Source organism: Rhinopithecus bieti, unplaced genomic scaffold (genome assembly GCF_001698545.2).
Source record: "Rhinopithecus bieti isolate Rb0 unplaced genomic scaffold, ASM169854v2 scaffold_12151, whole genome shotgun sequence".
Lineage (NCBI taxonomy): Eukaryota > Metazoa > Chordata > Mammalia > Primates > Cercopithecidae > Rhinopithecus > Rhinopithecus bieti.
This window is the reverse complement of record NW_016807233.1, coordinates 1743843-1757491: the sequence shown is the minus strand read 5'-3', so window position 1 is coordinate 1757491 and position 13649 is coordinate 1743843. Positions and strand designations below refer to the sequence as shown.

Genomic DNA, 13649 nt, shown 5'->3' with positions numbered 1-13649 from the left:
GAAGTTTGAAGCCCTTCAAGGACTCTCCAGACTCAGCTTTCCCTTCCCCATGGGGCCTTACCTCTTCTACACTTTCTAAATGTTATCTTCTCCAGGCTGAACAAAACCTAGTATGTCTCTGTGCTGCTAAGGACTAATCAGATGCTGTGTCCTGATTCATTTGGTGTTGGTGCCTCCCATATCTCCCATCAGATTACCAGCCCCGGGAGGGCTGAGAGCACGTTAGACTTGGCTGAGCTAGAATCAGCTCCCTTTTGCACCCTGAGCTGAGTGCATGCAGGTCTGCATTTGTAATCCTAGCCTAATGCAACATGAAATTTATTATCTCTCTTTTTATAAACGAGGAAACTGAAGATCAGGGAGACAGCATCACTCGTCCAAAGTTACCAGCCCAGGTGCCTTTCAGAAGGCATCTCACTCCATCTTCAGGATGACCCCAGGGGGTAGGCTCTCAGACTTTAACTCCTCCTACAAGGTCATCACTTGAAGATCTGAGATTTGAACCCAAGTCTCTGGCTCCTACCCTGTACCTTTCCCACTATAACATATTGTGTCCCTGTCACCAAACTGCCCAACACGAAGTTGAACATGGAATCATATCAAATGAACTTGTGATCATCCCATTTTGTCAAAACTAAGAGAACATAAAAAAAATCAGCAAATTTGACCAGAGCAGTGTATTTATGGCAAGACCAAGGCAAAACTTGATTCCTCATTCTCTGCTTTATCATAACAGACTGAAAAGGTTCACAGGTGTATTCATATTTAAGGGAGTGTGTAACTGTTCTAATTCCCTATACATTGCATGCATCATCAGGAATTTCATATGCAGCAGATACGCATACAGCCGGATTTCTGCAACAGCCAAAGGCATTTCTGAGTGGCAACACCACTCTGATCTGGTGAAGCCACGTCCATCTGGACACTGGGGAGCCCCAGGCCAGCAGGGTTTCTGCTAAGTGGACCTTTCTAAATCCTCTCTGGGACAAAACCAGGTTGGGCATCTTCAAGAAAAGATACTCGGCCGGGCGCGGTGGCTCAAGCCTGTAGTCCCAGCACTTTGGGAGGCCGAGACGGGCGGATCACAAGGTCAGGAGATCGAGACCATCCTGGCTAACACAGTGAAACCCCGTCTCTACTAAAAAATACAAAAAAAAACTAGCCGGGCGAGGTGGCGGGCGCCTGTAGCCCCAGCTACTTGGGAGGCTGAGCCAGGAGAATGGCGTAAACCCGCGCGCGGAGCTTGCAGTGAGGCTGAGATCGGGCCACTGCACTCCAGCCCGGCCGACAGAGCGAGACTCCGTCTCAAAAAAAAAAAAAAAAAAAAGAGAAGAAAAGAAAAGAAAAGATACTCTTGTAAAGTTGTTGTAGCTGCGTAAATAAGCCTCAAATAGAATCTAGTCAGTCTCTCTGTGCTTTTCTTTAAATTTCCCTTCATAGAAAGCTAAAACAAAGAGATTTCAGAGAAGCTAGTCTGCCCCATCTCCCAGTGTCATTGAGAAAACTGAAGCCCGGAGGGGCTGGGTCACTTGCCTGAGGTTTTGCAGCACATAGAAGAGCTCGTTCTCCTAATGTGGCCTAGAACTCCTCACCAGGCCTCCTCCTATCGCAGGGGGAAACTAAAGAGGAAAAGATGAAGCTGAACTCAGAGGGAAGCAACATAATTAAACTGGTTTATCGTTTGGCAACAGAGATCAGAGGAGTGACTGGAAAGAAACTGAAAATCGGTTAAACACTCGCAGTTTGAAAGAGGCATGCGATTCCTGCTTTTCCTAAGCAGTTGAAATGTGTTTATAGGTCCTTCCTGGAGCTCTCTCATTGCTATTGTGGTCCTATAAGGGGAATTCCTGGAGACTGAGCTGGGTGGTATTTGAGTATTCTTCTCAATGGAAAGCAATGAGCCTGTGTGCTACACTGCTTCGGCCACACGATCCCCCAAGCCTGGGCTGCCAGACTTGGCCATCATTGTTCCATGCAGATCATACCCATCCTGTGCAGAAAGTCACTGTAGGAACACATGGCACAGGGAAGAACACGCCCATAAAAATTCACATGGCGCTTGTCTAAACCGAAGGCAGGTGAGATCCATCCACTGTCATGGGCAGCTGCTAGCATGCTCCCATTTGTTTACAATAATTTCTCCACCATAAGAGGCTGCTTTTAAAACAAACTGCCAAAACCTGTGACCCAGCGCCACGCTGAGACAGAAAGCATGGGACTGTGACCGTTTTAAGAATTACTAAAGTATGAGGCTTGACCAGATCATTTTTCCAAGGATCCAGAGCCCTTTAGAGAGAATTCATGAGAATTTCTGGTGACTTCTACCACCTCTGAAGAATTAAAAAACTCACTTGTGCTGCTTTCCCGGCCTCTGTGGTAGTTAATTCTGCTTGGAAGTTTTTGTTGTCAAATGATTTTTAAAAAATCTGGAGCTATCTCAGATATAAATACCTTATGATGCCAAAGGACTGTCTTTCACCCATAAAAACTGAAACCATGTGCCAGAAGCCCTCGTGGCTCAAGGGCTCTGTCCTTGGACACGGATGAGGGCAGCTGGGCGGTGGGACCGAGGCTCTGCCTGAATGCTCAGCTTCTGCAGGCTAGGGTGGAGAGTGTGCTCCCGCCTACTGGCTTGGCCAGCACAGGAGCACGTATCCTGCAGGTTTGGGTTGCACACAGACTTTCCCCTGCGGAGTCAGTTCCCCAGATCTCTTCATCACTTCCCCAGATCTCTGGGATCTTCAGTTGAGATTGGGCCCCAGCACCTGGACTCAAGGTAAGGCCCCTTAGGGTGCTTCTAGCTGAGCAATCAGGGTAGTGCAAAGGAAGAGGGGAAAAAGCCACCCAGAACTCAAAGGAAATTTCTGGAAGATCCAATCAAAGTGATTCACCTTAACCTCAGGCATGATTTTTCCCCATTATCCACTCTTTTTAATTTCAAGTAGTATAAATCTTACTGATCTGAAGAAGACTTCTGCTTCTGAAACTACCAGCGCTTAACAATGATTGAGCCCTACTCTATGAGATTACAAATAAAAATAAATTAACCTTGGCAGGAAATCAACTCATTAATACTTATACCCTACACTGTAAAGACTGGAACCTCAATTTATCTGCATAAACAGAGCCTTTGGGTATAAAACTAAAATGTAGTCAGTTATGTCAAAGACTGCTTTCAATAGTAATGTACCAAATATGCTTTTGAAAATAGCAATAAGCTATTCATTTAGATTAAATATACAAATAAGTAACTTTCAGAGTTAGTACTAAGTTTTAAGCCTCAAAGACCTTGATTTCGGTGACAATATGTGTAACAAATGCAGCTGTTAGAAAAAGCACACATACTAAGGTTTGTTTCTTTCAAGATTATGTATGGTATTATTCAAAAGTCTTATTGTATTTGAAAAGTGACAAGATTTTTGCAATACGAAACAATAGTAGCTAGCTAATACTCTAGTTACTTTTACAGATTGTCTAGTTGGTCACATACCTTAATTTTTCAGGATCTAACCAAGACCTGGTTAACTCTTACTGGCAATGTTTGAAAGGAATGAAAGAAGTCCTATGTATATTACTCTAAATTAATCTTAGTGCAGGAAGACAAGTCATATCTGAATAACTTTATTTTGTATCCCTAGCTACTATCATCCTAGTATTTGAAAAGCTCCTTTTCTCCCAATGTTCACAAAGTAATTTTCCAAACTTGCAAATATTAAAACCTATTCATGTCTAATACTTTTCTACTTGGTCTATTTCCATGTCCTGTTCAATGACCTATCAACTACCCTATTCAATTACCCATGTCACTTGAGATTTCTCCCACCAGAATTCAGGTTGCATATTTTCACAGGACAATTTATTTTCAAATCAGAATGGTCCATAAAACTAACAGCTTTGTATGCACAGACCTAAAAGATTTGTAGTAGCTCTGCAGCTTCATTTTTGAATATCAATAGTTAAACAATCAACGTAAATGTTAAAGAAGCAAATTAACTTTCAGAATTTCACGTGTGCTCTAGCATTCACCACTGACCATGCTGGAAGAAGACTTTGAGGTCATTTTGTCCAACCCTCTCATTTTACAGATGAGGAAAACAGGACTAATTGATAGCTAGCGATACTAAATTATAGCTCTTCTAAAACTAGACAGCGGAGTCAGTAGGCTTCTTAATGTGCTCAATTACTGTATGGATTCCATGAGCTGATGAGCGTGCTGTGACCTTGAGCATTTACATTCTGTGGTTTTCAAATGTTTATGTTTCTAATGTGGTATTTATAAACCTGGACCCCAGTAACCTTTACCACTGAGGCTTTGCCAATCCCAACTCTGGGCAGCCCACCTCTTCCATATGCAGCAGTGCTTCGAGGCTGTTCCGCCTGGGCAAAGTCATGTTAGGTGTAAGCAAAGACGTGAACTTAGTGTTCCTGCTTGAAAACCTCACAGGGACCTGCCTGCTGGCTGAATCCTTTCTTCATTTCTTGTTGCCTCTCCTACATGTGACTCAAAAGCTAGCCAAGTTTGTTCCACATCCTTCAGCTTGTTCCTCTTACACCAAAGTACCATACCATCATCCCCTTTACTAAGATCACACTTCTCCAATTTCTATCCTCCTCTACTCCTCAGTAAACAGGAAGATGCTGTCTGTGGAAATGCACGTGGAGCTCATGCACACGTTTTCTGTAACTTGTCTTCTAGAATATAAGCCTCATGAGAGCAAATGCCTTGTCTGGACTGTTATATCCCCTGTGTCTAGTATAGTCAAAAACAGTAGGTGATGGGTAAATACATGTGCAATAAATATATCCTTTCATCTTTCCTTCCTATCTTAGGGAAACCAGTGTCCCTTTCTTTTCTGTCTTACCTCCCTAATAGTATCAGTGCTTCTTTGTCTCCCCTCCAATATTTGACCTCTGAATCATGTCCTCTTTCTTGCAGTCTTGCCTTCTTAATTGTCTGCTTTTATGAATTTACATAGGTGTTCAGCCATCTGGCTGGCCTTTCTCCAGTTCTTTTGCTGGAAAATCCTCTCCTCTTCTCTTCAATCCAGGCAATCTCTAAGATTGCCCCTTCAGTTGCTTTCTTCCCTTGGTACTTTTCTTTTCTTTTCTTTTCTTTTCTTTTTTTTGCAGTTCTCATTGACTCATATCTGGTCAACTTTTACTTCTAGGTACAATGATTCTTCAATTTGCACCTCCAGCCCCAAATTTAATTCCTAGATATGGACATACTTGGAGCCAACCCCACCCCAATACCATCTGCTTTTCATCCAAATCTTCCTTTCCATCCAGGCAGCAAACTCCAGAGTCCTTTCCACTAATGTTCAACCCTCTCTACTTCACATGTGTTAGGTGCATGAATTTTACCTGGTGGCAAACCAACACGGTGATTCACTTGAATTCATGTAGTACTTAGACAAATTCAACAGCCTCCTAAATGATCTCCTTATAGCTGCTCTCCTCCCTCTCCATCAGTCTTGCTAGATGAGCCTGGCTTGTTTCTTCCTGCCGAAAGATCAAACTTTTCAGTTTAACCTCCATCACCTTTTAAAATTCATTGCCAGTGTAGTTCCCAATATGGCCTCATACGAACGACAGATACCCCAGTGTATCTGAAGAAAGTAGTCCCAGCTACTGGGGAGGCTGAGGCATGAGAATTGCTTGAACTCGGGAGGCAAAGGTTGCAGTGAGCCAAGATCATGCCACTGCACTCCAGCCTGGGCAACAGACCAAAACTCCGTCAAAAAAAAAAAAAGCAAATGGGAACCTTTTTTTTTGAACAGAGCAGAGGCTCCTTTTTTAAAAGAGCAGAACTCAGACTCTTACTCATATCCCTGTGCCCCACCAAAATATTCTGATTTGATTGTCCTGCGTCAGAGCCAAGGCATTGGTTCATTTTAAAATCCCCCCAGGTGAATCTCATAGGCAGCCATGGTTGAAAATCGCTGATATTTGATAAACCCTATGGTCTAATCAACTGGGAGTACTTGAAACATACTTTGCCACCCCATAGTTTTCCTGGGCAATTCCCCTTGCATGCAATCTTCTTTCTCCTATTTTTTTTTTTTTTTTCCTACAGAAAATACATGATAACTTCTTTGATTTTTCCAGTTAGAAGGAATCAGTCCTCCTCCTGGAAATCCTTAATACTTTTTAATATATCATATTCATTCATGTAATCTAGGCAGACGCTGTGTTAAATATGGACAAAGTGGAGATAAATAAGGCAAGGTTCTTGTCTTTAAGCAGCTTACAGTCTTGCCAGCTCACTGGTTACACATGAACCAGTGAGTATCAACTTTTATGATAGAAATGTCCATGGGATACTGTTTAGGCATGAAGGAGTCTATTCTGCTTGGCGTAATAACAATTTATGTATATATCATCTCTCCTATCAAACGGTATACTTTTGAGGGCTAAGATCATGCATGTCTCACCTTTACGTATTTCAAAGACCACAGTAGTGTAAAATGACTGAATAAATGAGCGAATGAATGATGTTTTGGTAATTAGGAGTCACTGGGGAATAATGGCAGCTCTTAGGAAATGGTACCATAGTTCCATTCTTGGGGTAGGGCTGGGTGTGTCCCCGTGGAGTTCACAGAACCATGTCATAATTTCAGTACTAAATTATGTGTGTTTTACAATTTCTCTCAACCACCCGTTCTACGGTTTATTTAAAATGATAATAGGAATAGCATGTTAGAAACGAGGCCCTATACTCATTAACAAAAAGAAGAGAACAACAGACGTTGGGGTCTACTTGAGGGTGGAGGGTGAGAGGAAGGAGAAGCAGAAAAGGGAATTATTGGGCACTAGGCTTAATACCTGGGTGATGAAATAACCTGCACAACCAACCCCGATGACACAAGTTTATCAATATAACAAACCTTCATACCCCTTTTCGGTACCCCGAACCTAAAATAAAAGTTTAAGAAATTAGATTTTAGAATATATTCAAAAGTAGGATATTATTTCTCAATTAAGAAAACATCTGAATTCATATTTTAAAAATATTTTTTAAAACGTTAAGTTTGATCAAGGCATTTACATCCTAGAAAACGAAAACAATCATTTCAATATGCATTCTAGATTTATCAACTTTGCATACATATTTTTAAAAGATTTTGATAGACTTCAATATAATATCTAAAAATGACCACTTAATTTTAGTAAAAGGAGACTCCCACCTTCTGGTAATTGACAAGTTCTATGTTCTGAGAGTGTTTAGATTAAATTGTGTGTGTGTGTTTGTGTGTATGTGTGTGTGTGTCAAGTTATCACAGGAAAATCAATACATCAATAGTAGCACCAAAAAGAAAAAAAAAAAGAAACTAGGTCCTATTTCTCATGACAAAGAAGTTGACAATGGTCTTTCCAAATTAAGACTCGGCATCTTTGATTTTTGTAAGCATAACCTAGAGATCCAATGTGAGCATTTGATGACTGATTTGAGGAGGATTGAGAAGGAATAGGGGAGAGAAGAATTGAGGAGGAATAGGGGAGACACCTGACTTTGCCATGATTCTCAAGTTAAAGCCTTGGGCCTCTTACAGATGTTGTTGATAAAGCTGCTAAAATGGTCACCAGATGAATATAAACAAGTAGGACCCTCAGTAATTTCCAGGCTAATTTTGTGCACGTGTGTTTAGGGGTGAGGCAAATTAAATGAACGAGGAGCTGATGTTCATGTGAAAGTAATTACTCTCCTCTGGTAGAAATCCTGATCCTACAAGTAACTGCAGAAATAATTAATCATAACTAAGAAGGAAACGACTCTCAGGGAGAAAAGCCATATCTGAACTTCCACCTGCTCTTGGAGGATATGGGTGATTCACAGCATAAGAGTCATCTACCAAGTGATCTGCAAGAGTGAGTGCAGCTTCCAAGAGGGTCTGAGTCAGAAAAGATAAAAGGAAGTGCTTCTTAACTCAGAGGATTTCAACACTGGGGAAACTCATTTCCCACAGAGATAGAACAATGTGTACTATAAATCACTCCCAAAAAGCAATTTAGACAACTACACAGGTAATGATAAATGCATGGAGAACACTCACATGTTTTGGATTGTGTTTTTGACATTCATTCATTCTTTATAGATTGTTAATCCACTGACTAAGTCATGGATTAATCCACTCACTTATCGTCATGAGTCATTAAAACTTTTCTGGAGCGTCTACCACATGCCAGCAACTGCGCTACTGAGGGTACAAAGGTGGACATGGCCTAACCCCTGCCCTCAAAGAACTTCTAGGGAACACTGACTTTGCAGGCATGATTCCATCTGCAGCACGCATTAGTAAACAGCTGTGGGTACTGTAGGGGATTAAGACAAAATGACGTTCTCTCTGTTCACCTCATCACCACAACCAATGTGTAGGAGCTTGCTTTTTGAGACCCAGCGGTGCTTTTCTATAACTGGAAGATTTCAAGTTTCCTTTGCTTCCATTTATGCATTCAGCAGACATTAAGGCCCTGCTAGAATCTAGGCATTGGCATGTACGAGATGAGATATGGCAGCTTGAATTCCAGTGGGAGGTGGTGGGGTGTGATGGATGAAGAGCTGACTTTTGAGTCAGACCACAATCTTAAGCACTGTCACCACTACCAACTAGTTGTGTGACCCTAGGCAAATGCTTTAACTTATCTAACCTCCATTTACTTATTTTTACCAGCATTACTCTGAAGTTTGGAGTTATACATGCATGAGCTGCTGATACAGAACTAGTTACGTATTCATTCTCAACTAGTGGCAGTTGTTGGTTGGATCATTATTATAATTAGATACACACAAGCAAAACAGATATCTCCAATACACTGAGATAAATATTCTGGGAGACAGAAGCACAGGTGATCATGTAAAGAAAACCCCGAACCCATGGGAACAGGTGGAGAAAGCACCTACCTAGAAAGGGTAACACCCCAAAGGATAGACGTAAGAATGCTGGCCAAGACAAGAGGTGGGCTTTCGGGCAGATGGCATGGCATCAAGTCAATCAATAGAGGAATAATCCATCTGGGCAACTGCAAAGTCATTCTGCATGATTTGACCAGGTAACAACCTGAGGAGTGGCTGGCACCAAGGCAGGTGGGGCCAGTTTCTGAAGGGTCAGTTTCAGGAGCTGAGGCTTTGGTTTGTAGACAGTGGGGCCATTAAGCTGGGTGGCAGAGTGCTTTAGGGACACCACTGAGGTTGCACTATGAAAGATGCTATAGAGAGAGGACAACTTGAAATGGGGACCTCAGTTATGAGCCTGTGCTGTCATGCAAGAAGTAAAGTATGTGTATCTAAACCAAGGTAGTGTCACCCAAGAAAGAAAGTGTGTGGATCTAAACCAATGCAGTGACAGTCGGAAGGGAGAAAATGGGCAGCTTCAAGGGATGTTGGGGTAGACTTAGGGTGCTATTTTTCAGTGCCTGAGGGTCTACAGGAGGAAGGGAGTTGCCCTGGGTAATGGATAATGAAGCTAGACTGGGTTTAATTTGGGGTGTTTGTGGGCAGTCAAAGGGAGGAACCACACATAGTTGACTGTTGTTCTGGCAGTGACAAGAGCAATCTGGAACACACAAAGTCTAGACTTCTTGAACTGCAAAGGTAACATCTGAAACCATGGGAGTGGATGCAGGAGTGTGTCTTTAGTGAAAATAAAATAGTTTGAGCATGGAGCCTTGGAGAAAATGCCACTTCAAAGATTGGCAGAAGAGGAAGAACCTACAGATGGAACTGAGAAGGCATCAGAAAAGTAGAGGGCAAGTTGAGAGAAGACAGTAGCAGCAGACTGAAATGTTATGGAAATGTCAAGGAAGATGAGGAATGAAATGTATTCGCCAGCTGAGTTGTAAGTGGCTCTGACCAAGTGGAGTGCTGAGTTGAGAGGTTACTCCCTTGGTTGAAGAGTAATCACCCAGGCCTCAAGGAAGTAGAAGCAAAGCATCACTTCTGTCCTCTTTAAAGCTCTTCTCCATATCCATTGACTGTGCTCCCCAAAGCTTGGCTTTTAGTGAAAGCCATTCTCTTTAGACAAACTCATTGTCTCTCCTCTCAAACCCAAGATAAGCATTTTGGCCTTTTTCACCGCATGGATTTTATCACCAATGAATGAAATAGGAGATGGTACACAGAGCAGACAGAAGAGCATTGCCAAGGTCTTTCAACCGGGGTCCGACTCCCAATTTTACTTCCTGAAAGTTCAATGTCTTGGCCGAAAATAGGGCTGAAGATAGATCGAAGGAAGACCACTGGGAATTGGCCAACTAGGTTTAAACTGGGGAACAACTCCCTTCAAGTGGCAAATTAAGGATCTTCATCCTGCCTCATTGACTTTAATCCCTCTTGAACATGTCAAAGTGGTTGGAAGACTGAGTCCTGGTGGGCCAAATTGTGTTTCTGTGGACTGCGGACTAGTTTCAGAGGAAGCACCTGTCTAACTTAACCAGGGATCCCTTAGGATGAACACCAGTTACACAGTATAGAAGACATAAATATTTGAAAATTTATTTGCAACCACTGTTGCATAGTGCAAGCTGACTCAGAAATTAAGGCATATATATATATATATATATATATATATATAGCTCAAATGGGACCAAAGTAGTCTTTTGGAAGTCATAATAGGGCATACATACATGAATTGTTGAGTAGACCTTGTAAATTAAGAGATTCATTGTATTCATTCAATTGTGTGTGTGTATGTGTGTGTGTGAGTGTGAGTGTGTGTGTGTGTGTTCTTCTCTTTCTTTGGGAAAACAGCATTTGTAAGCCACTCACTCCCAATACCAGGGGCACGTCAGGGTGAGGGTATATAGAGGTAGCTGTTATTAGTCAGAATATAAGCGACGCCTGACTTAGTACTCTGTTACTGTTAGCACTACAGAATCTTTGATGACTAGGTGTGGTCAAAATCTTGGTTTCCAGCTATGTTTCCCATAAATGAAGTTTCCAGATATAAGCCAAATGCTTAAAAAAATTGCTGACTACAGGATCATTTTGTAATACCATATGAGTGATTTATAAGCTGTGTTTTTTTTAAAGAATGAAGTCATCTAGTGACTTTGAACTTTCTCCCCATAGGTGAAGTTATAAGTACAGCAAGCTCCTCAGAGGCTCCTTTCTCAACAGTCATGTGAGAGGAGCCAGCCTGAATTAAGCCCCATGGCATTCACTGATGGAATGAATTACCTTCTATTTTATGTGTCTAGAGTGATGCTTGCTATGACTGTCCGTGGGAGAAATGAGAAAACAGTCACTCAGACCATTTTCTGGGTTCAGTACTGTGTCGTCCAGATGAGGAAGAGTGGCTGCAAAAGGCTGTTTGCTATGCAGAGTGTGAGCTTTCACCTCCAGCCTCAGCCTCGCCTGGGAGCTGGTTAGAAATGCAAATTCTCAGACCTACCCCAGACCTTCTGAATAATAATTTGCGTTTAAATGAGCCCTCAGGGGAATTCGTATGCAAATTTAATCAGTATTGGTGTAAAGCTATGGATTCAAAAATTATAGCCTCTCACAGCACACACACTTAGGGACATACATGCACAATATATTCATTTTTCTTCCTGTTCTAATGTATTACATATATTTTATTTATTTTTTTGACTTTTATTATAGGTACAGGGGTACACGTGCAGGTTTATTAAATGAGAATATTGCATGATGCTGAGGTTTGGTGTATAAATCCTGTCATGCAGGTAGTGAGCACAGTACCTGACAGGTAGTTTTTAAAACCACCCCCCAGCCCTCTAGTAGTCTGCAGTGTCTATTGTTCCAACATTTATCTCCATGTGCTCAGTGTTTAGCTCCTGCTATTATGAGTGAGAACATGTGGTATTTGGTTTTCTGTTCCTGCATTAATTTGCTTAGGATAATGGTCTCCAGCTCCATCCATGTTGCTGCAAAGAACATGATTTAATTCTTTCTTATGGCTGCATAGTATTCTGTGGTATATTTGTACCACATTTTCTTTATCCATTCTACATTTATGGGCACCTGCCTTGATGTCTTTGCTATGGTGAATAGTGCAGAGGTGAACATACAAATGCATATGTCTTTTGGTAGAATGACATAGTTTCCTTTGGGAATATAACCAGTAATGGGATTGCTGGGTCAAATGACAGCTCTGTTTTAAGTTCTTTTGGAAATCTCCAGACTGCTTTCCACAATGGCTGGACTAATTCACATTTCCATCAACAGTGTAGAAACTTTCCATTTCTTTGCAGCCTTGGCCAGCATCTACTTTTTGACCTTTAAGTAATAACCATTCTGACTGGTGTGAGATGATATCTCTTTGTGGTTTTAATATGCATTTCTCTAATGATTAGTGATGCTGAGCGTTTTTTCATGTTTGTTGACAGTTTGTATGTTTTCTTTCGAGAAGTGTCTGTTCATGTCCTTTGCCCATTTTTTTTTAAATGGAGCGATGTGTTTTTTGCTTGTCAATTTATTCAAGTTCCCCATGGATTCATTTTAAAATATGTATAAGATACAAACATTTAAAAGGATAAAGTGGAAGCTACATTTGAATACTTCTATCATTTTGTCACTGTCCCTGCTTGGGTTACCGGTGTACCCCACATTGGAGACATCTGCTGTAAAGAAGCAAACAGAGCCTAAAGGAATCTTGGAACTCTTTGTCTATGATGGTCGGTGTACTGGGGAACATGAAATATACAGAGGAAGTAATTTGTTGGATGAAATTGAATATACTTATGTTTGTCCACATTTTTTATCGGTTTTGTCATTTTGAGAAATGGACAACTGATTTTCTCTTCAGGACAGAACACTGTGGCATATTCTTTGTCCTATGAATCAGAATAGGAAGATGAAATCCTTATTTCTAATTGAATTGTTCAAATCAGTGAAGTATCCTCCACCCCAACAATGTGCCTAGCTGTGGACTGGATTCCTCTCTGGGTTTCTTCTCTGACCTACAACATTGGGCACCATATCCTCAGGCGAGTGACGTTGCTTACTAAATCGGACTCTGAGTCCCCTTGCATGGCATCTCTGCCCACCCCGTGCCTCCCTCAAACATTAAGTTCCTACCGCATGCCAGGCCTTGTGTTTGCCACTCAGGATGAACTACTGAGCCCAGTCTACGGGGAAAGGTAAGCTCCAAGACTGATCATTACAGCAGCACAGTATTATCATGAGGTGTGGACAATGACAAGGCAGAAGAGAGGAGCAAAATGAACTCTACCTGCATGCTGGAGGAGATGACATTTGAGCGGGGGCTCAAGTGGTGTGTAGGAGTTTACCAGGCATAGGGCAAAGAAGAAATATGGAATAAAGGGGTCAGCCTGAGCAAAGGTATAGGGCAGGAAATCTGCTTTATCAGCAGTATCTCTGGGTAAAGTGCAAACTCTTCTAATTCAGTCGATGAAATGAAACCTTAAGATGACATGAAATAATAGTTCTAAACTCTTAGTGAAAACTAGGTTATTGGATTTTGCAATAGATATTTGGAAATATCTCTGAGAGTAAATGATTTCATAAGGTTTGGCCACAACAGTGTGTGGAAAGTTTCTTTGTGTAATATAACACAGTAAGTACTTCTCATTTACAGTAAAATCTGGAATGCTTGGAAATGGTCTGTGCTAGGGAAATTGAATTTTCAGATTAACTGCATAAAATGGAAAATCTGGTTGAAAACCTTTCT

At 41.5% G+C, this 13649-nt stretch overlaps 1 protein-coding gene across 8 annotated transcripts in view; it reads left to right on the top strand.

The window, feature by feature from the left end:
* The window catches only part of KCNJ15 (potassium inwardly rectifying channel subfamily J member 15), a 54572-nt gene that overhangs the window by 13823 nt on the left and 27100 nt on the right, over nucleotides 1-13649 (top strand). The window contains exon 1 of one of the 8 annotated variants that reach the window (XM_017880679.1): nucleotides 2518-2776. The exons of the other annotated variants lie outside the window; for them this stretch is intronic. The gene's annotated coding sequence lies outside the window, so the exon portion shown is untranslated. Of the gene's footprint in view, nucleotides 1-2517; nucleotides 2777-13649 lie in introns of those variants that run through there. 8 annotated transcript variants of the gene reach the window in all.